Source organism: Sinohyriopsis cumingii, chromosome 7 (genome assembly GCF_028554795.1).
Source record: "Sinohyriopsis cumingii isolate HCF-2022 chromosome 7, ASM2855479v2, whole genome shotgun sequence".
NCBI classification, from domain to species: Eukaryota; Metazoa; Mollusca; class Bivalvia; order Unionida; family Unionidae; genus Sinohyriopsis; species Sinohyriopsis cumingii.
This window is the reverse complement of record NC_142967.1, coordinates 129,506,551-129,531,761: the sequence shown is the minus strand read 5'-3', so window position 1 is coordinate 129,531,761 and position 25,211 is coordinate 129,506,551.

Here is a 25,211-nt window from a genome sequence, read left to right as displayed (position 1 = left end):
CATTACAATTCGTTCAGAAGTTTCCTCTTTCACTAAGTTGACATTGTGTTCAAGATGTTGGTAATTCGTTAACTCTTCCTCTGGAATTCGATGCAGTACGTTTACAATGATGTAGGTAGAATCGTCCATACCAAACCAATCCTTTTTAAAACTAGAGGATCGTTGATCAATGTCTGTCCGATGGAACACTTTCAATTGAATCAATCCTTGTATAGCCTTCAGGTACCAGTGGTTCAAACACCGGTGACGTAACGGATGCAATTGTTCTTTACGTTTCACTTGTATTTTGACCAGCTCTCGGTAAATGCGTTCTCTCAACTCCACAGGCAAAGCACGAATGTTCTCTTGTAAAGTATCCATGAACAGATGATTATGGTAAGAAGTTACTTCAATGTCTCGGTCCCACTAAGGGTAAGTAATGACAATTCGGTGACCATCGAGCATGTTCTACGTAGGCCGAATCTTGCGGTTCCCAGTGGTGAAGTGTCACATCGCAACTGAAGCACCTGACTTTATCTCCTTCGCCCAAGTAGAAAAATCCGGCTCTAGCTAATTCTTCGGGGGTCGGTCCTCCCAGATACTTTGGCCATTTTCCTTTGAACGATTGAAGACGATTTTCAAAGTCGCAGTATTCCGACAAACGCACAGGAAACGAATATTCGTTTTTCACAGGTTCGTTTCGATGAGGGTTGAGTGACATGGGCAGGAGTTTGCTCAGGGCTGGATGACATCCGTAAGGGGGTAGACGTGAAGGTGGACATTCCCCTTTAAAACGAAACCCAGTAAAATGTCCAAGAGGACGAGCAGCATCGCTTTCGCATCCCTCAGGTTTGACACGCACAGCATCACTTTCCATGATAGGGGTAGGGGCACTAAAGTTCCCATGATGCTTTACGGCATCGCTCAGGTCACAAGGTACAGCATCGGTCCCATCGCAAGGCTCACAATCGCACTCGTCTGCAAACTCCGTTACGCAATTACAATGGTAACCACATGGACAATCGCAGTTTCCTTCCGGACATTTTCCGTCGCAATGTCTGGGTCTTATCCATCCAGTATTAGTCACACTAGAGAAAGATACAGCTTTTTTACAATCCCCAAACTGGAACGATGTCTCTTTCAAAGTATTCATCTTGTTCGCTCGGTCTTGGTAGTCACAATGAACTATCGATCTTGCCTAGGGTTCCTTTTTTATATACAGACCAATACCGACGTGACCGTACGGTAAGGTGAAATGATTGGGAAGTCTCACTCGCTTCTGGTACACGATTTGATAGACTTTTTCCAAGGGTCGACTGACGATGTGGTGAGTGGGTAAACGTACAATCTTGTTCGGTTGATAGGTGGTCACTTTAAAGTTTCCATCCTCTCCCGATTGCAAGGCTTCTTTCAATACCCCAAAGTTGACCACTCGACTGGTACGATAATTCAGAGTCAGTCCTTTCACTTTGCACGTCGTGTGCACTTCTCCTTGTTTGTCCCGGTATTCGTAGCCGTAATTTTTGGGACCGCCACTGACGAAACTTAGAATCTTGTCGTCGGGATGTTCGTCTGTCCAGGCTCCTAAACGGTCTCCTTCGATGTTAGGGTGATGTTGAATCGGGTGATGGATGTAAATGCAACTGTCCGTGTCAAAGTACAGGACGCGTTCTTCTAACAGTTCTAAAGCTTCGTACAATTTTAAGCGAGCATGGGCTGTCACGTAAGCCGCAATGATGACATTTCCAAAAGGGTCGTCTTGTACAAAGTCCAGATCTTCTTCGTAATTGACCAAGATCAAATTCTCTCGAACGACGTCCACGTGTTTCATGTATTTGGTTTTGTCGTGAATCATCTGGAAGTAGCGGGAAGGTTCTGTCAAATATTCCGTCTTGGGTAAACACGGTCGTTGTGCCATTTTACCCCACAAGCAATTTAACATCACTTTGGCAAACGATCGCCTGCCTTCGTTTTTCTCGATGTGGTCTAAAGTGATGCCTTCTTGTTCGTAGTATTTCTCTTTGAATTGTATTTGGTCTTCGGGAGTGTGACACCAGGAAGGATAGCCGCTGGCTTCTTCCTTCAGTTTCAAAAAGGCATCCACGTAGTCGGCGAAAATGCCTTTCTGAGTAGGGTCACCCTTGCGGTATTGTTGTGTCTTGGGAAAGTGGCAAATTTCGTACACTTCTAACAGTTGGTATCCCATGTCCAGAGCTTTGAACAATTCTACGCTGACCCAGGTTCCCGTCAAGGCCCGTTCTTCCTGGCTGTGATGGCAAGGTTGGTCTTGGTTGCACGTTTCGGCACAAGTACGGCACAAGGGAAACATCAGTTTGCCTTGACAATGGTGAGGTAAGACGGGATGGTATAGGTTCGTGGGAGGCAAAACTTTGCACTTGATCAAGCCTTCGTATTGTCGAATGTTTTTCAGGTCGATGTGTTCCGTCAGCAATTGCGGGTGCCCTACAGGAAAGCGACAATATTTGCACACGTAGGGATACAGCGAACACACGTCCAAGTATTTGATTTCTTCTCCTATCTCTTCGTCGGCTTGGTACAGCAAACAGGTGGCATTGGTCCTTCCTCCGTACAAACTATCCCTCGGGTTCAGCGGGTCCATGAACTGGTAACTTTCCACGAGGCGTTTAAACTCGGAATCGGTTTTCATACGGTGATCGTACTCGTGTTCCCACATTTCCACCACTTGGTATCCTTCCTGTTCCAACTTCAAGCGTCGCTGACAAGTGTCCTGGTACAAGTCTTCCATGGTTCGTTGCAAAAACTGATTTTTAGTGCCACGGTCAGGGTAACAGACGGGACATCCGTGAAATAAGCAACCGTTAAACTCGTACACGATCTTGGGGTTTTCTAAGTCCCAGCCATCGACCGAATACGTTCCGATGGTCTTTTCGCCCCCTCCGTTGCGGGCATGCTGAATCCACTTGTCTTCCTTGTCGCACAAGTAATGTAACCAACGTAGGGCTTTGACCGAGTATTAACGCTTGACATAGTGGGTCGTTTGAGGACTGATGACAGCCACGGTGTTTTCAGGCATGAATCGTTGGCGGTACACTAAGGAACACGCTTTGGCAATGGTGCAAGCTTCTTTCAAAGGATCGACCCCTCCGTGTTCCATGAACAGTTCTCGAAATTTTCCACAGCAACGCCGTAAAATGTCCACCTCGGAACGACAATACTTTAGCATTTCTTCCTGAAAGTCGAAAGGGTCCGAGGCGTGAATCTGGTACCAAGCGTAGAAAGCTTCTCGTTGTTCGGTACCCATGTTGTCGGGGTCGTAATAGTGAGCCTCTGGTAAATGGGGTAGAACGGCGTGTTGATTGGCTTCCGTATTGAAAAAGTGTGGAAAGTACCCTTTAGCCATTTCTGTCATTCCAAACGTTTTAGGCATTCGACTCAAAGGCATGGCCAAATAGCTCATCGAATCTTTAAACTGTACTTGTCCCACTTGCATGAAAATGATTTTGGCTCCGTTCAAAGTCACTTTAGGACGCTCGGTGCCTTGTTCCGTATAGTACCTCAAAAGAAACTGTCCATCGTATCCGGAGAAATTGTGAGCCATCACCGTGGCATGGCGATGACAATCTCCGTAACGTTCGATGTCCTCTTGGCTCCACGTCTTGTCGACGGGGTCTAAGACCCATTGGGCAAAATCGGCTAACGTGTTCGGTCCCCGAAAGATTTTTTCACGTCCTCCAGGAATCTTGCTGCAGTGAGGGCAATGACTGAAGATAGGTTCTTGAATGCACTTCTCGCACGCTCGATGAGCCACGCAGAAATTAGGAATGTGAATACCGGTCTCTTGCATGCATTCGAAATCGAAAAAGATGAAATTGCCTTTCTTCTTGTGACCGTCCTCTTTCTCTGGTGGGGGTTGGTATTTTTGCACGTAACATTGGTGTTCCAAGTCCACGATGTGGTGACAAATGTGACATTTTTTCTTTCCTGAACATACGTGTGCCTTGGTATTATTGGTACGTATGACTTGTTCACACGTAGAGCACAATCTCAGCAGTTGACAAGCGCATTTCTTCTGTGAACCTTGCGTTTTCAGATGTTGTTGGTAACAGGTAGGGCTGACAAACGTGCGCAGACAAGTGGAACAAGGCACTGGTCCTTCGCTCAGACAGGGTGAAGAGGCCAAACATCCTGTGCATTTCGATCCACAATGCTTGTGTTGCTCTCGATTGTTATAACCATGGTCACATTTCTCACAGTAATAACCGTATTTCAGGAATCCGGTGATACTGGTAATGGTATCGAAATGTTCATCGTGATGATAAAGATGAATGTATTTTCCGTCCTTAAAGTCTTGGCCTCGAAACAACAGAGGTCCGCGTACTTCTTGAGGGTGCACTTTCAAGGTGTAGCGTGGAGCTAGGGTATCTTGCAATTTTTGCATCTCAGGAATGCCACAGGGTGTGTCTTTGGACAGGCCAGCTTGTTGCAACAGGAGTTCTGCTTCGTTTCGTTGTTTGGCTCGGTCCGATTGTCGAATAGTTTTCCAGGCTCTTTTCCATTCTACCGTGTCGTTCTTGTTGGCATAGGTTCGTCCCACCACGATGGCACGGGCTAAACACATCTGGTCATGAGAGTTGTTAATTCGGACGAGACTTGTTTTGGTGTTGCGAAGGTCGTCCACCAATAACATCTTTTTGCGTCCTGTCCCTTGAGGAGGAGAGACGTGGGTCATGTCCAGTGTGGCTTTACCATCGGTGATGTCAAACTGATCATTAGATTGTTGTACGTGTTGAATCTTGTCCATGACTTTGGAAGCAGTCAATTCTGCAGGGGTGCTAAACTCGATCCAAACAGGGGATTTCAAACCGTCGTGTTGTATGGAAAGTCTCAAACGATCGTCTTCTTTGGGTTGACATTGTCGCTTGAGTGCAGTGAGCAAAGAATCCCACACCTCGGTGATGAACACTTCTGCTTTCTCTAACGGCACTTCAGCCTTGAAATCTTTAAACTTCACCGTGTATTTGTAAGCCGTGGTTCTAAATTTTCTAGAGGAGCGCTTTTCCGTCTCTCGAATGGAATAGTACTTTTCAGGGTTGACAAAGGGTGGTGAACTTGGTTTAGAGGGTTCGGATTCTGGTTCACTCATGTCCTCTTCAAAATCACTGGCATGAATTTGTGCCAAGATTTCAGCCCTGGTACGAGGCGATAGATCACGTTTCTGCCTCTTACTTTCTTCTTTCTTCTCGAATGAATGGGATCGTTTCATCTTGAAAGCAAAAAGTCAAATGACTTAAGTTCAAACACCATAAACTACTTTATAGTCATAGCAAACCAGCGTATATAAAAGGGTGTGTGTCTTGTCCTTTCACTATTCATTTCACTCTCAAGTCGAGCACAACGATGGAAGAGACTGACCAGATGGAACGTTTCGTCAGAGCTTTGCGAGGGGTCATTAGAAAATTTTCTTCAGACCAGCCTACGGACTACTCTCCTTCCTTTAGAGATAAAAGTCAAGATACTTGCTATATCTGTCAGAAGAAAGGGCATTGGTCTTCAGAGTGTCCAGACCGTCAAAAAAGAACAAAAACAGGGACTAAAAAAGACAAAAGTCAAGATACCTGTTATTATTGTAAAGAAAAAGGACATTGGTCTCCAGATTGCCCCAAAAAGAAACAAGAGGAGTCAGAAGAAAAGAGGAATTCTTCAGAAGAAGAGAGGGATTCTTCAGAGCAAGAGAGGGATTCTTCTGAAGAAGAAAGAAGACAGGTGAAGAAAAAGAAACAGGAGAAAAAAAGAAGAAGGGAAGAAAGCGAGGAGGAAGAAGAGGAAAAGAGTGTGACGGTGAAGAAATTCAAAAAACAGAGAGACTAAACAAGGAGAAAAGAAGAAGTCAATGAACTTTTCATTAAAGTGTTGTGTTGTGAATTGGATTGTAAAAAATGGAGAAAAGAATAAATGAATGATAAAAGGTAAGTGTCTTTGAGTTATGATTTTTAAAATAAGAACGTACACTCACGCACTCATACACAGACACGTACCATAAGGGTAAAATGGGTGGGGTTTATTTTTTTTTTTTGAGTTATTGGCAAATTGAAATTGTATTTCTTTTCGAGAAATGTGGGTGGCCCTGAAAAGGGCCTTTTTTCTTCATGGTGAAAGGGTGAGTTTAAGCAATCAACTTTAACTGCCTTATGCCTTTGCCACGGCCAAGGCCTACTTCTGGACTGCGTAATGTTGATGATGATTGGGTTGAAATCACTAAGGGTGGTACGGTAGGCTTAGTCCCAGGGTTAACGTGTTTAGCTCGGGAAGGTCGTATTCTCTTCGGTCGTGATAAAGAAGTCTGATACATTTGTTTCAGACTTCTTAACTCCGCTAAAATGTCCAACAGTACCGTGACCGTTTGATTTTCACCCTCTTGTTTCTTTGCTGCTACTTCTTCTTGCTGTTGTTTTTTTCTTACCTCTTCTTCTTGTTGCTGTTGCTGTAGGAGAAAAGCCTGTTCCGCTTCCTTTTGTCGTTGTATAAATTTCTCCAATTCTTCTTTTTGTCTCTGTCTAAAATTTTCCACTTGCGGTAATGAAGAAGGTAACGAAGGTTCCGGAACAAATTCTTGCGAGGAGAGAAAATCCACAAAATCCCAATTCACCTCTTCTGAAAGTAAGTCCGAGTTCCCTTGGGCAGTCTCCCCTGCTGGTGCACCCCAATGGATCGTTTTCTGAGTTTCCGTCATGTTGAATCACTGTCGCATAGATTGACTGCACACAAGCGCTAGCGAATCTATATAGACTACGTGACGTCACAGACTGCTCTCTTCGGATTGGATGCGGGCTGACTGAATTCTGTAACGCGTGTTGGGATTGGTGAATGAACTCAATCCGTTTCAATCCTTTCTGTCCCTATAAATAAGCGCCGTTCACTGCATTGATTCACCTATTCTCGGAGCCTCAACATGTGGACAGACGTTGAATCTTCAACCCTTGTGTCAACAATGATGTTCAGGACGGACATGCTCATGTATGTCCGATCCAAGTGGACCGTTGTCTACAGGACCAACAGCAGTCTGTGGATAAGAAGAGTCTATATAGAGAGACAAGGTTGCCTCAAGAGGACTCTGATGTATGGCCCTGCTGTAAGACGAAGTTTGAGGAAAAGAAGATGTCGCAAATGCCCTCTATGTTAAGGGCATATTAACATAAACCAAAGGCCCTTTTCAGGGCCAGCCATATTTCTCGAAAAGAGATAGTCTTTGAATTGCCTACCCCTTTTTAAAAAAAATTTTTTTTAAAAAAAATTTAAAAAAAAAAAAAAAAATCCCATATTCAATTCCCCTTGTCCCTAAACAAGCCCAAACTCTATTCCCATGTTAAATTTCCCTTGAGGCTAAAGTGTCCCACGATTTTTCGCCATGTTAAATTTCCATTGAGGCTAAAGTGCCCCACGATTTTTCTCCATGTTAAATTTCCATTGAGGCTAAAGTGTCCCAAGGGTGTTTTTAATGCTAATTCCCATTGAGGCTAAAGTGTCCCCCTTCACTACTGGTAGCTGTGTAGCGTAGAAATGTAGTTAGCTGCTTCTACTAGCTGCTGGACTGGATAGTTCTTGTAGGCCTCTTGATAGAATTGAGTGAGGATTCTGACACCATAATGCCACTAGCTACTCATTTATTTTTGCTTTTATTTATGTTAGGTGTTTCATGCGCGCGTTGCACGCTTATTTGTGTCCGACTGAAGCAAGGGAGGAAGTAGACCAACAAGTTGTTCTCCACCTTTTTTTTTTTTTTTTTTTTTTGACTGGCGGCTGAGACCAACGGTATTATGCACTACTTGTGCTGAAGCGTCCGCAGGTGTATCTGCGGATGATCGGATCGCGCGCTATTAATTAATAAATTTATTTAGACTAACCTTTGTATCCAGACGGTAAGTATAAATATCTTCTAATGATCCACTACGTTAAATCCTTTCGAACGCTCACTTTTTTAGTATAAATCCCTGTCAGAACAGAACACCTGTGTCTTCATCGGGTGTTGACCTCAGATTCGAATTACCCACGCATGCGTGTAAAGCAGCATCATCACATGGTAAGAGTAATGCGAGGAAACCGTCTAGCGAGGCATGTATCACTGTAAACTGACTAATGCTTGGGTGAGAGCTGTGCCGTTACGGCAGACATTTAGGAGAGAGAGAGATACGTCATGTCAGAAATGTGAGATAGAGTGAATGATAAATAAATTGTAAAAAGACCACAAACTATATTCAGATGTGAAAATATGCTACACAATAATAATAATAATATTAATATTAATTTATATTATTACTAGTGGTAGTATTTTCAGTTATATTTAATAACATTTACAATGGTATAAATGGAAAGTTGACATACATACATATATACATATTAATACTTTACATTACTTATAAGAAGAACATGATTATTATGACGCACATTATTAATAGTAGTGCATAATACCGTTGGTCTCCGCCGCCAGTCAAAAAAAAAGAAAAAAAAAAAAAAAAGGTGGAGAACAACTTGTTGGTCTTAGGAGGAAGTGACCAGGAAGGCAGGCGACCATCTGCAGGCAGGAGTCCGCTCATTCCAGGGTACTGGTCTAAATGGATGTACTTGCATGAATTTTGCGTTTTGGTTCTTATGTCCGAAATTATTCTTAAGAAGAGCTAGGTTGGATCACAGGTGCTCGACGCGAGCTTGATGTTGAAAAAAAAAAAATAATCTGAAGGAAAAAAATCATACAGAGTGACAAAAAATACCTTAGATTACCCCCATGACCTGTTCTGAATTAGGACCCTCTCTATCATAATATATAAGAGAGAAGGTACGGAACTTCCAAATACTTCGCTCCGCCCATGACCCTCGATTTGTTTCTGCTATTTCCGTCTTTAAAGGCACACGACCATACTATATGGATTGTTTTACTCCTGAGATATTTTTCTATCCATCAAGCCATATTGACTTTTCTGCGTTGTACCAAACTGAAGCTACGGGCTCCAAAACATGCGATCTTCGCGAATTTTTTGATTGTGGACACTTGCGTGCAGTTTCTGGACAAGTCCATTTTCAGCAAAGGGGCGTATCACGACAACAGATGTACATACATAAGGCGTCTGCTTCCGATATTTACAATGTCGAATCAAACAAAGAAAAATGACAACTACGCTTTTCATGTGGATTTAACAAGCGGTTTAATTTATATGTTCATGTATGCAGAGGGATATAATTCCAAACTCTCAACGTTATGTAATTTACGCAATTATTCAGCATTTGCCAAACAGGATGAACTACGTAATTATGTTGTCTGATGGAAATAAACTAGCCTATAGTGTACGTAATATGGCGCCGTGTTAGTACTGAAAAGTCCGTTAAGCATGAAATGGTGCAGGTGATGCCAGCATTATTGCCAGTCTGGTCCCAGTCAGTTTAGAAATTATTAATCAGTGATTCAATTGACTTAGTTCTGTGCACTTTTATCATATTAAACTTTCTCGTTTTTGAAATTGGTAGGGGGATACAAACAAAAGGGGATGTAGAGTCAGACTAGAGTAACCCTTTTCAACTCTATGGTGCATCCCTTCTTGAATTACAGAACAGCGGTAGATGCAAAAGTAAGTTTTTAACTTACCATTAACTCGATTCAACTTTAGGAATCCTGTTCCATGCAAGAATTAGACACTGTCTTCTTCACTGCACATCATGTTATTACCTATTCTATCCCGGGATACATGCGACTCTATTTTCAAAATAGGTGAACTATGCGGCACATATAATTTCGACATATTATATAGAAGTCACTTAATGTTTGTAAATAAATATAATGCACAATTAATTCTCAACATATTTATTCTGAGAACAACGAACAGAAACCTGTCGGTATCGCAGCTGGGTGGAGTAAACCATTTTCAAGAAGTACCGAGCACGTGTCAGTGATGTTTTTTGTGGTGTCACGTGACTACCACATTGACACGTGCTCTTCGTAGTGAATCTGGTTTTCTTTAAATTTCTGCAACATTTACAGATTTTCGTCGTTGTTTTAACAATAAATATTTTAAGAAGTTTATGTTTTTCATTTTTCTATATAAATTAGATTACTTATTTATATGTTCGATTTGTTTTCCTACAGCAACACTAGAAATGGTCTGTTGTTGATATCACGTGACTGTATGACCTCTGATATCATTGAGATGTAGGTTGCCAGAGTTGTATAGTCACGTGACTAGGAATACAAATGGCCAGATCCATGTCAAATTTTAGCAACGATGTACTTTCGTCTCGTGCATCAGCGGATTAAAGACATAACGAATGCTATGATCGCAATTTCTGAGAAAATGAATAATATTCCTATCGATTTCATGCAGGTATATCTCGATGAAAGGTGGTTCAAATGTGCTGGGTCGGCTAGAAAGCGGCTACCCCATGCCGACACCAGATGGTGTCGGCGAATTCCAACTTTTCGATAAGGAATGCGCTCTGACCCTACACCCCAACATAAATGTCCAAATATCAAAAAATGGGGTGGCAAGGGTCAGAGGAAACTCGGACTAAACTATTTATAGATAACACACTGAAGCATTAAAGTCGGCATATTTATGACATAAAACCTTCTTTACAACCGAATTGAAGCAACCAAAATGCAAGTGTATATATTGTTAGAAAGATAGGCTTTTATAATATAACCACATTCTAGCTTCGTTACAAGAGTCCATTGACAGAATTGCAAATTAATGGTTTTATTATTTTCTAAGTAACGTGCAGTAACATCAGGCATTGGTTAAATAGTAATTGCTTCGCTGCTTTTTTCCGTATTTTCACAAAATTGAGTGAAAACACATTTGACCGTAGAGCGCTTCACAACAGAACAAAATCCATATGTTTGTGACCTAAATAAATGCATTTTTATGCTAAGTTTTCAGTAACGTAATATTTAGACTTTGCTTTCAATGAACTGAATATTTTCCTTGATATATTTGCCCAAATGTTTACGAAAACAATTAAACAGTGGTACTTCCCGAACACAGCGATGTCCGCCATTATTTCCCCATGTCCTACATGTAAGACATAGCACATGTTGATTTTGTTTAGTATCAGCGTCAGGTCTTACATGTAGGACTATTATTTCCCCCTGAAAGGTTTACTTACGGTTTCAAACTGATTTCATGAAGAAAATAATGCTCACGCGGCAGTTATAATCTTCAGGTCACCGATTATATATTTAAAACACAAATTGTTGTCTTCATACTTTTGTTTTGGTCTGGAAACAAAATTTGTACGTTTTTTTTTTTATAATCAAGCGATAAATAGCGGAAATCGGACAATGATAGTTCCTATACTCTGAGACTTATAACACAGCTCTGCTCTAACTTACCCTGGATATATTAAAGTTAACCAGCTATCAAAACACGCATGGGAATATGCTACAATTTGTTTGTCGGCGCGACTGAAATCAACACCAGCTATCTGATGGCTTAAAGCCTACATTTTGCCTTGAGCCGCGGGGACGGTACCGGAAATAACTGGCGTAGGCGATGGAGCATCTCAAAATTTGTGATCACTTAATGTAGATTTTCAAATTATAGTGTGAAGCATCTCTGCTACCCAAGGTTCCCATACGACACACCTATCTACACCTTGGCGCATCGAGCAGATATGTATATGCGTCGGGACTGTGTATTTTATTGGATGCGGAGGCAATCAAAATTAAGTTGTTCAAATTCGAGCATACAGCTTGAATGGACTGATAAAATTACATATGCCGATATTATGCACTAATTTTTATGATTGTAGAAGTCATTAAGTAGACAACATATTAAATAGCTAATTTTGTCCACTGGGTGGGGGAAGGGTACTTTTGCGATGAGATATATTCGTTTGAGTAAACATATTTTGTAGCATTTACATTTATCAAGGTGCAGAATGTAATCTTGTTGACGAATTTCATGGGATCTGAGTTCAGTTCATGGTTTTTACCGTAGGAAATTTTGGTTCACCTGATTTCTGATCAGTTGCCTGTTAAAGGATCCGACCTTTTTGACAATTGGAAATGTTTTGGAAATGAATATTTGACCCTCGTCCTCATTCTGAAATTGTGTCTTAATCTTTTATGTAAAAGTAGCGAATAACAGAAGTATTATTCCTATCTTAAACATCTGTAGGGGAGAGAGTGATTTAGTTGTGTTCAGTTATTGTGTTCAGTTGAGATGATATATTTATTCCAATTATTTATTGGTATTACGAAGTGCTCATACACATTAGGACTAATTAGCTATTTTGGAATTACTGCAAATTAATTTAAAATACATTTTGGATCATATCATTGCGATACATCAATTGTTAGCATATCAACACTTTTCAAGGCTATTGGAACATCAGCACAATATATTGAAACTGATTCGGAACACCACTGGAACTCATTTGGTATACTTTGTACTTTTGGACTTGCGATAGAACTCGTAGGTCTGTCTGGGATTTAATTCACAAATACTGTAACGTTTTTCTACATTTTCAGTTTCTATTTTGGGCAATTAAATTATCTGTTGAAATAAAAAAATTGGTTCATTTTTAATTAGGATAAGGCCATAGAGTTCTAACAGTACTTTTTGAGCATTTCTAGAAGTCACGTACTCCTGGTATTGGATCAAATAGAAACATCTGATTGGATATTGTATATATTTACACATCAAAGAAGCCCATCATTGTACCATAAAAGACATGACTGGGGTATGTCTGCAGAATCTGTAGGAAAAGATCCCTCAGCCCTTCTGTAACCACATTTTCTTTATGATCTGGAATTTATCTTAGATATTAAGCATACAAAATCCCTGTATGTGCATGGTACAAAAAGCTTTAAATAAAAAAATCACAATACCATGGAAACTTCAACATTTAAAACATAATGTAATTACATCAGGTATTAGTCTTTGCAACTCCACCGAGGAAATAGATGTCCAATGGCTTTAAATGTTGTATTGTAAAATTAGCTACCAAAGTTGTGTAAATTTGTGCGTAAATGCATGCACTATTTTTATTTTATCTTTACAGAGGGAAAGTTTCACATTCGTATGTAGTTGTTTATTATGTGTAATGTGATCGGTTTAATACAGTTATTCAGTACCTTTTTGTGATACATATTGTGTACATGAATGCTGTAGCCTTAGACACTTATTTGCTCAAGGAATACATACCAGTACTTGAGACGATTAAAGAAATTTCAAAATTTTCATCGTTGACCCCAAAAGACGCCAACCACATATAACATCATGCAGTTTGGACGGATTTCTAACATTTCGTCACAAATCTTCAGACCCCTCATATATAACGTTAAAAAGCTTCTCCCTCAAAAACCTTTCAAGAAATAAATATGGTTTTGAAATCATTTATATAAAAACACGGAACTAAACAACAATGCGGTCTGAATTATGTAATACTTAAAAGCATAATAGTGCAGCTGTGTGTGTGTGTGTGTGTTTGATTTTGATTTTTAACGCAGCTTTAACAATTTTTCAGTCATATCGCTACGCTGTCTGCAGTGTGGCAATTTATAGTGATGCACTGTGGCATCATGCCGCAGACATGTAGCATCATGTCCCACCCAGTCACATTATCCTGGCACCATGCTGACCGGTCCTAACACTCACGTCTTAATGCTAAGCGCCAAGTGACGCAGCTGCTGATTTTTTTTTTTTTTTTGGCTGTTTTTGGTTGTTTATTTTTTCTTTTTCTTTGTTTATAAGTCTTTTGTCAGACTCGGCCGGGGTCAGAACCCGCGACCTCCCGCATCCGAGGCGGACGCTCTAACCACTTAGGCCACATGAGCACTCCATACATACATACGTACATACATACATACATACATACATACATGCAAAGACTTTATTTACAGATGGTGACTCATTTAGTCATAGACATTCTCCGTTGAGGCCATTTTAAGAAGGGTTTAATAGCATGTATTATATGAAAGGTAACAGTAATTCTTGTTCATTTTAATGTGTTCAGTATTAAAATACTAAACTTCATTATCTATTACAAACACATACATACTCATAATATCTCTTCTTACATACTGTAATATATTCAGGAGATTTTACAAATAGTGGAATCTTGTTCCACAGAACTGTGCCAGAGTATTGGAAGCTTTTTTTTAAATTGATCTGTTCTTGGTTCTGATGTTTGAAGGTTTCATTGTGAATTGATCTCAACTGGTATTGTGTTGAAAAAGGCCTGAATAAATCCAGAAGATACTCTGGTGCAGTTCCATGTAGACATTTATATATAAGAACTGCTTTGTAAAAATCTATCCTTTCGTATTGTAATGTGTCGAATTTTGAATAAGTATTGGACCTTAAAATTGAATACATTGTGCATTAAAATTTTAATACAGTCAAGCCAGCAACGTTTTATGTGAAGGGTCACTGCGACCTTTTCCCATGTCAGTTGTTAAATTTCGTGGAAGAAGGACAGGCCAGCACATGTGGCTAATTTGGAATTGATCCGGGCATCGCAAAGCTGTCCTGGGAAAGTAAACATTAAGATGCCGACCATATTCGCTTAATGTGAACGTCATGTCGAATAGTAATTTAATCAAAGGAAGTTGGTATGTGTCGTATTTCTCAGATTTGCTAAGCTGTCAAAATCTGACGGAAGTAATTATTATCTTGGGGAACAATTAGGAACTACTGATTACGATTGGTCAGTTTAACATAACGCGTACACCCTGGAAGAAATGTTCAATCTGAAGTAACGAATTTGGGCGAATTTCCTCAGTCAAGAGATTCCTGCAAGAGGAGCGAGACTCGCTTGACTGCGGAGAAAACCAGAGAGCAGTTCTTTCTCGTTAAGACAAGGGGACCAGGTGGCTGTCTTGTAGGCAAAGACAAGATTTTAGTGCTAGCACGCACATTTTTTGGGAAAGAACTTGGAAAGAACAACATTAAGGGAACAGCTCTCTGGAACAATCTGGGACAGTCCGAAAGACTGAAGTCCGGATAAGAGATCGAGCGTTTAGGATATAAGAATCAAGAAAGATCAAACGTATACACGTGAAAGTGGGAAGACGTGGAACACGTTGAACACGGAGAGCGTCCGCCTCGTGATGTTACTTTTTACAAGCTCACTAACAAAATAATCAATAACACGTTTAATGTTCATTATAAATATGCACAGAATGCAATGATACTAAGCGGACGTCCATTAATTATGTCAACAACTTTTAGGCAATTTTTTACCCACCCACCCTTGTCAGTAACTGTCAAACTTTCAGTGACCCCACCCCCCAATAAAATTATGTCAATTTTTTTTACCCCCCCCCCCACAAACTAACAATATTTTATACGGCTGGCTTTTATGCTAAAAATAGAATTATGGAAATTAAAAGGTCTACAAATAAATTTTAATACATTTTTTTACTTGTTTAACAGATTTCAAATTGACTATAACACTTTGAATTCATGAAAAAATCGAAACTTTATATTCTAGCTTCTGTTATCTTCCCATGGGGAAGCCAAATGTACCTCAATTGTTATAATGGCTGATTCATTAATTTCTTCAGATTAATACCATATGTGGTTAATCTGTCTACAGTCTACAATCTACATTGAATAAAAACAAAATATGATGATGCAAGACTATGACTTCCTTGGCAAGAGCTCAAACGGTTTAGGATTAAACTGGTGTGCTGTTGACGGGCGAGCGAGTGTGTGCCATACCAACGCACCGATAATTTCCTATTTTTTGATTTGTTAAATTTATTGTAAAAAATAACATTGTTGACGTCAATTTATCTTGAACTCCCCCTCCCCCATGTCAACAATTGTCAAACTTCTTCAAACCCCCTTCTCCCCCATTTTGTTGACATAATTAATGGACGACCCCTAAGTGTACATGCACAACACCAATCCACTATAGCAATTGTCAAAATATTCACACTGTAAAGTAAACACAATATAACAATACAGGTACTATATTTGTTGCACCAAAAACCCTGTGCATATTCTGACGAAACACTGATTTGTGTATAAAAAGCAACTTATTAACATGAAAACAGCTATGAGATTCGTAAAGTTACTTCTCCCTCTAAGGTTCCTCAAGTGTCTAATATGTCAATGTCTTCTTGTATTATTATTTTGTTAGTGGGATTGTAAAAAGTAACATCCCGACATCTAGTACATACCCCCAAAAAGTATTATACATACATACATACATACATACATACATACATACATACATACGCATCTAAGTACATGCCATCATAAATTGACATTTGAATTTGCTATAATTTTCTTCCAATTTTAAAATGTTTGGATATATTTTCATGTGGCATGTGTAAATGTCTGTTTTCCTTATGATAGTTTCTGCTCTGAAATGCTGAAAAACCCTATGGTATCTCCCTGAGATTTCTCTTAAGAGCTCATCGTCCTTCAGTAATCTGAGAAATGTTTCAATATTTCTCTCTTTTTTTCCTGCCCAGAAAGCTTTACTTCAGTCACAATCTTACAATATATTTAGTCCAAGTGGTGACACTCAACTGATGACCTGCCGCTCATAAGCTTTCTATAAAGATAATAACAAGTTTGTAATATTGTTTCATTTATGGTTAAAGTAATATATATATATATATATATATATATATATATATATATATATATATATATATATATATATATATATTAGTCACCTGAAACATACATCTTTTTCAAGTTTCATTAATTTAAAATGATTAATTTGCTGTGGAACAGAACAGCAAATCTTTGAAGAGGTGCTGGAAATAATAATGAAATTAACCTGGTCAACAAATTTCTGAACAAGAATTTCAAAGGTACATTATTTTCTAACTTAATTATTATGCTGAAAAATAGTGTTGTTAATTCTGAAATTAATAATTTTAAATTGGACAAATTTTGTTTCATAAGTTTATAAACACTTAGTATCTGCAAAAAACTGTAATTTTTGAATATAAAACTTGAAGAAGATATTGCCATGGGGAAGCGCATACATCACTCTGTATCAGACAGTGACAAACTCATGTTGGTGCATCGGGATACACCCATGTGATGTTTCTTTGATCCAATCATCTTTGCTGTATGTGTGAATTAACATCACTCTTAAAGACACATAGACATCAAACCTGAGATCCTTTTGCACCTCACATATAAATGACATTCAAATAATGAATACGAGCTCCGATGGTTGCTGTGAGACAAGTTTAACTAAAGTGAGGAGAAAATCACAACCAAATGATAAACATACCTTCCATGACTTGGATTTCAACCTAGATAACCCTGTCTGTACTCGAGAACTCTATACTGATTGCAGCACTTGTATGTATATGTACATTAGTATATGCAGGTATGTATGTATTTATGTTTGCATATATGCACATCAGTAATGTATGTATGTATGTATGTATGTATGTATGTATGTATGTGTGTGTGTGTATGCATGTGTGTATGTATGTATGTATGTTTGTATGTATGTATGTAGTCATATTGTATGTTGATCAGCATCATTTATAAAAGTTTGAAGGGCCTTTATGCTCTCATCATTTGTGTTAAATTTGAACAAATTCTGTTCAACAGTTTTTTGTAGAAGGTTGTAAATGGTTTGTTAATTTGGATTAAGCACAGTCATATTTTATAGCTGATCCATATGAAATGGTGAAATTCTTATTTTGATCTTTGGATATCTGAAGGATAACAACTAGTGTCACACAATCAATGAAAACTCAAATTAATCAAAACATACTTAAGTTCTGTGGAATTTATGAGAAATTGTCGATTATGTTGCTGACTAAACCTGACTTGCTAGTGATCATAGCTAGCATAAAACCTAACTCAGGGACATGTCATCAAGCACAAACCCAAAATCAACATACAAATGAAAAACAATAACAATTACTGAACATACACTCCTTCGTTCCAGTTATAGAACTGAGAGGGTTAGGACTAGATAAGCTAGAAGTAGTTCCTGTTAAAGACCTAATGATATGCCTGTCATGGATATTTTACATCCAAACATTGCCACTTGATAACAGAGGGAGTTACTAATAGATCAGCTAGAAGAAGTTAATCTAATAAAATCAAAATAATGGCTGTTATGGACTTTAATGTTTACTGAAAGGCCTACTTAGCTACCTAAACAACTTACTACAGGACAAGCAAGCCTACTAGAAGGGACAATGCTGAATAAGTAATCTGATTGTAGTTGTAGTTGTTGAAGGGTTTAACGCCATTTTTCAGCACACGATAGGCTATACATGGCGGCCAGTATTAATGGTGGAGGAAGAACCCGGGAAATCCCCGGAAAGAACCACTGATCCTCGAGAAGCTACTGGCAAGCTTTCTCACATACCCATATTAGCCGAATCCGAGACACGAACACACGCAGACAGAGGTGAGATGGCAGTGATCCGTAACGGACAGCGCTTTAGACCACTCGGCCACTCTGGGCCCCATAAGTAATCTGATATTATATGATTGGGGCAAGTACATCAAGAATAACTTTATTATTGATCATGCATATAGAATGCAATGTGGTTAAAGACTGGGATCAATAATGATCAAATTGAGTGATTTCAAGTTCAAATAAATGATATTTCCCATATCTTTTACAAAAAGTCTTCAAATAAACAAGAGGGGCAACCATAGTTGGATTAAACCACACTGAATATCAGAATATTTTACTAACTGCATTTGGAAAGAGAGACAAAATTATCCTTCTGAACAAAGCAAGAGAGAGGTGCATAAATGTCCACCTAAAATAGTCAATAATGTTGTTTCATTAATTTATGTTAAAGCAAATTACCAGTTAAAGTCAATTCAAAACCATAAACAATTGCCATGTACCATACAAATGAAGGAAACAATGTTTGTGATCCATATGACAATTCTTTGTAAACATTGCCCCCATAATTACAGAACACAAGTTAGACTCTGATCATTCAGAAATGAAAAGATTTTGTTCCACAAAACTTTTAAATAAAATCCAAGAAATAAGTTCCAAGTTTGTTTAGAATTATCTCAAAGACATTGATGTTTCTAGATCTACTTTTCATGATAGGTCCAATACTTTTTAAGGCAGCTGCATCTGCTCATACTAATACTTTTCCATATAACACAGTTTGAGATCAAGTCTATTCCCCCAATTTTGGAAAACCGCCAAAGTAATACCTCTACACAAAGCTGGATCGAAAGAGGATATAAATAATTATAGACCAATATCGATTCTTCCATCTCTTTCGAAATTAATAGAAAAGCATGTACAGTTATTTTATGATCTTAAAAATTACAATCTACTTCATGAAAAGCAATCTGGCTTTCAAAAAGATCATTTTTATGAAACTGCACTTATCTCTATGACTGACAAGTGGCTGAAAGCTTTAGATGAATGAAAGTTAGTTGGTAATGATTGATATTTGAAGGCTTTCGACCTAGTAGATCATGAAATTCTTTACAAGTTAAAAATCTATCAATGTAGTGAAGGTATTCTTAAGTGGTTTACATGCTACTTGTTCAATAGGTCTCAACAGGTAACATTTAAATTGGCATCATGCCGCAGACATGTAGCATGATGTCCCACCCAGTAACATTATCCTGACACTTGGCCAACCAGTCTTAACACTAACCTCTTAATGCTGAGCGCCAAAAGAGGCAGATGTTAGTACCATATTTATAAGTCTTTGGCATGACTCGGCCGGGGATTGAACCTATGACCTCCCGCATCCAAGGCGGATGCTCTAACCAATAGGCCACCAGAGTGGTGCAGTTTCTCATTTGTAACTAATTGAGTCAACCTCTGAAAATAAAGTCTTTATTATTATTATTACATGTTAAACTATTGGAATGAAAATAAATACAAATTTATATTGCTAATCCAGGATCAAATCTGTTGACAGATTTAAATGGCAGCTGTAATGACATGTATAATTCCTTCAGTTGAGGTACATTATATTTTTGGGGAGGAAAATAAGCTGTTTGATGTTAAAAGGAATTTGAAAGCGGTAAACAATTTCAGATTATAACTCACAGTATTATGTAAAGCCTAAAATGTTACAGCATAAACAGTAGTTTGTATGGGGAGCTGGAAATTTTACTTGCCTTGCAAATGATGATGAAAGTGTTGTAGATTTTTTTAATGTCTACTACATTATGTCCTCACATAACACATTTATTTAAATTGGAAAACAATACAAATCAGTGCATTTTTCAGTGACATTAAGTCAACATAAGGATATCTATATACATGTATATTAACTGACCTTCAGTCATCAAGATCATTCATTTTGTGCTGTAATGTCCAATGACCTTAGGTAATCCTCATGATTCATTTTCCACTAATGTGTGAACTTACCTTCAGTTATCATGATCATTTATTTTGCACTGATATATGAATTGACCTTCAGTCATCATCATTCATTTCCACAAATATGTCAATTGACCTTCCATCGTCATCAAAATTTTCCTCTAATACACGAACTCACCTCATTTATCATTCATTTCCATTATGTGAACTGACCTTCAGTCATCACAATTTATATTCGAAAAATAGATGTGAATTAACCTTAAGTCATCATGATTCATTTTGCATTATGTAAATTGACCCTCATTCATCATAATGATTAATTTCCACAAACATGTGAATTCACCATCAGTCATCAAAATTATTAATTTTCCACTAACATATGTGAATTGACCTTTAGCCATCATGATTCATTTTCCACTATTATGTTGTTGTTGTTGTCATTGTTGTAGGGTTTAACGCTATTTTTCAGCACATGATAGGCTATACATGGCGGCCAGTATTAATGGTGGAGAAAGAACCCGGGAAATCCCCGGAAAGAACCACCGATCCTCGAGAAGCTACTGGCAAGCTTTCTCACATACCCACATTAGCTGAATCAGAGACTCGAACCTACGCAGACAGAGGTGAGATCGTAGTGATCCGTAACAAAGAGCACTTTAGACCACTCGGCCACTCGGGGCCCTCCACTATTATGTGAATTCGCCTTCAGTCAGTGGTGCAAGTAAGTGTGTATGGTCAGGTACCCTGTATCAGTAAAATGTTCATTGCCAACACAGTTGTACCTGAAAGATAGGGGTGGGGGGGGGGGTCGGTAAGAGCTAAAATCTACTTGCACTGCTGCTATCAGTCATTCAACTAATATGTGAACTGAATTTCAATGAGATTCATCTTTTAATGATGTTGATAAGGAAGATGAAGTTTCACAAGTTATGCAAAAGTCAGATGAGTTGGAAATAAAAAATATATATTTATATAAATTGAAATTGTTCATTATGTTTTTCAGCAAACGAAAGAGGTGATCTTGGAATTATCACTTAAAACCATGAAATCTAATACCCCACCCACCCTGTATCATATGCTTATCTTCCAGTAAACTGAGATGAGCAAAATTTTGTGATATTTACAAATCTTGCACATATAGGTCAAATGAAAATTTTAATTTTTATGTCACTTTGAAGCATAAATTTAAATTATCATGGAAAATGAAGATGCAACAACAGAAAAATAAATTCAAAAGTTGGATAATCATAGCACAGATGAATCCAACATGTAATGAAGAATGGTTAAGAACACTAGGTAAAGTAATACATCAAAGTGGCATTTAAAAAGCTGTATGATTGCTTAGTGGACCTCTATAAAGACAACTGATGTTAATTTACTTGTCTCTTGTGATAACACAGATATCTGATGTTCTTGTATGCCCCTTTGATGAGGAAGAATTTACGATAAGTTTTTTAAATGTTTTGATCTGGAAAATCAGGGGGTGGGGGGCAAGATCATGTGTGAATTGAGATGTTATGACACACAGTAGCAGAAATTACTCCGATATAACTCATTTGTTTCATACGGTATTTCAATCTGACAATATCCCACTTGCTCGAGGAGAAAGTATTATTTGAATTATTACACTATAAAGGTTGCAGCAAATGGTCCCAACAACTAGCGTGACATTATCCTCACTGATGTGTTACATTAGATATTTACCAGTATCTTGAATAAGATTGGTTATCTTTGAAATTCAGTCTGGTTTCCTAATGGTTACTATGTATTTTCTTTAAGTGTTGGTGCATAACTATTAAGTATACGTAATGACAGATTTTTTGGTCTTTTTATCAATATTTCATTAATGAAGGATTCAACAGATCATCCAAAACTTATTGAATGCTCAGTGAAGAATTGGAGAAAAGTTGTTATATATCATATCATCAATGCATAACAGTCTTGGTGCATGTGTTGGAGATTGTAGGCAGTATACAAACATTTCTCCTTGTAATAAAGGAACTGGACTAAGTTGTATTCTAAGCCCTCATACTTTTAATCTCGTTATTATTTTTTAAGATTTAAGTAAAATGATAGTTTTAGCTGTTTTTGAATCTTTAATTATTCCACACTATAGTCTCTCCCATATTATGCTATGGAGTGAAATTGTGTGGTTGTGAATATTAAAACCTGATTGAAAATGTCCTTAACAGATTTAATACCAATTATTCTTTGATTCAGTACCTTATAAAATGTATTAGGTCCTGTAAAAAAAACTGACTAGAAGAAAAATTATAGACACGCTGCAAAATGTTACAAACTATTAGTGAAACTTTATCAGCTGGTTAAGTTAATTGAGTCTCAAAACTCAAAGAATTTTATTATATGTATATGGCTATGGATACATGTGGCTCTCATAAGATGTAGGTGATGAAAATATTTTTATTTTTTCCTTTAAGCAATGTTTATATGGCACATTGTTACGAGAATGGGTTTCAGACATATGGAATTCTATCATTATCAAATATTTTCACACTGTTATATGAAAAGGACTGATTCTTACAATATTAAATATCAAGAATTACAAAATATCCAGTCACCAAACCTAGTACAAAGAACTAATAGTGACTGTGAAAAATGAAAATAAAAATGAAAACCATTAAAAAAAAACATCAAAAAATTTAAATGTTCTAAAGCATATGTATATAAATTCCTAAATTCCCATGTATAATAGCAAATCAGACATTTTTTAAAATTCCCTTAGATAAGTTGTACTCTATTCTAAAATTGTTATGTCATCAAAAAATTAGTCATATACCACTAAGATGCAAACTTTATGCCTGGTAGTGTCAATACTATTCTAAGACAAATTCTCACTTTAGTGTTAACAGCTGTAATGTCAACAAACAAGACCCAGTTATATATGACATTTAAAATGTCAATTTATATAATTTTCTTGACGACAAAGTTCTAAAAGCACTTAAAAAAGACTTAGGATTAAAGCTTGTTTTGTACAACAGATTTCATATCGCTAAATATTAAAAAAATAATGACAGATATTTCAATTCATAAAAAACTAAAACATCATTCATACAATGACACATATAGATCCATATATATCCAAATAATTAACACGTAAGTAATCCAATGACTGTTACAAAAATCAAAACTTAATTTACGAGCGTTTCCAGTCAAACAGTGATGTACAGTATTCAACGCGCACTCCCTCCCCTTTGGAAATTGCACTACCCCCTTAGTGTCCATTAGAATAACTATGGTAAATAGTAAGCTGTAATGAAATACCTTAAAAACTTTTTAAAAAACATCTACCATAGAAAATCCAGTTGTTTGGTAATAAGTGGCTAGTTTCTTTAAACAATACTTGATCTAACTGTTGCTTATTTCATGGTGAAATTTTATTCATTACGTAATGTGATCCCTTGATATCATGCCACTCAATTTCTGATCATACTTTCAGCCAATCAATTCTTATGTTACATCTGTTTATCTTCTGATTTATCCGTTTATGTCAACAATGCCATCTGTCATTTGCCAAACATTCACCGAGTTCAATCGATCATATAACAGCCCATATTAACTCAGTCACTTACCAGTATTATCAAATTACCTAAAGGATTTCCTTGAGGACTTCCCTGGCTGCCAATTTAGGAATTTTAAGTTCACTAAATCTCTGGAACTCACCATAATGAATCATGTCTGTGAAACAAAGTGTTTTTTTCCGCACATATTCATTTTGCTTGATTGCTTTGCTATCTTTGATTACATTTATAAATAAGTAGGCTAATTTAAGGTAATTTAATTATATTACATAATAACATTTATGAAGTTTTCAATTGATCAACTGAAATGAGTTGACCTCACACATGACCATTACTCTAGCTCTTATGCAGGTTGGATGTGCATGTCTATTAACTTTTCTTTTATTCCACCCCCTTTACTTGATTTGATACAAAATATGAATTAATATGATAATGCAAAGGAGGTCTGCTTTTAACTGAATGTAACAATATAACATATACTTCTGGAAGTCTGAAATCAAAATATGGTTGGCACATTAAAAAGGTTTTCACAGAAATGCTTGTGGATATAGATATGATGGTAGATTGATGTCTTTTATATTTGAATTCAAGAAGGCATGTTGTGATTATGATGGTTATGCAGGAACTGAATTAAAAGATAAATTAAAATATCTCACTTGACAGAATTTATTTAATTGGTACATTTATTAAAGTGTTGCCACCAGTAGGCATTAGTGACATCTTCATTGATCAAAATTTCTAGAAATAGTTTTACTTACAGTATACTAAGAATGTTGTTTGGAATGAAAACTGAACAAAATATAGAATTTCTTATTAGAAATTCATAATTTCATGATGCTGATTTAAATTGCTGGGTCCTATAACAAGTGATGTATCAAGGTTTCATTTACCAATTTTCATTGCATTTTGTTCACACTCAAGAAATGGGGGCAAATTTTGGCGAGTATTTTCAAGTTTAAAAAATGGGATCCATGCCTAACCCAGTGTTATAGATGAATTCACAATTCATCCAGGCACATGTTAGTGAGGGAGTGGTGTACATACATACATACATACATGATGCCTTTAAGGTTTTGTCTATATATACAATTTGTGAATGTATATTATTGCATCATCTTTATATTTTAACAAAATTTTTAATTAGTTCTGTCATACTTGTTCAATACACATAAATGCAAAGGACACCCCAGTTTTCCATTATCTTATTTTTACTGCCATTTTCTTGACTGTATAAAGGTGAGCAATAAATCAGTGGAGTACTGTAGGTATTCTCTGCCAACACAAAATAACAGTTTGATTAGATTTTTTCAGAACATGTATATAGAATTTGTAAAGTTTTAGGCATGACTTGTTAACAATTTCATCTAAATGTCACAAATCAAAGTTGCTTGAATAGCACAAGTAGCTATT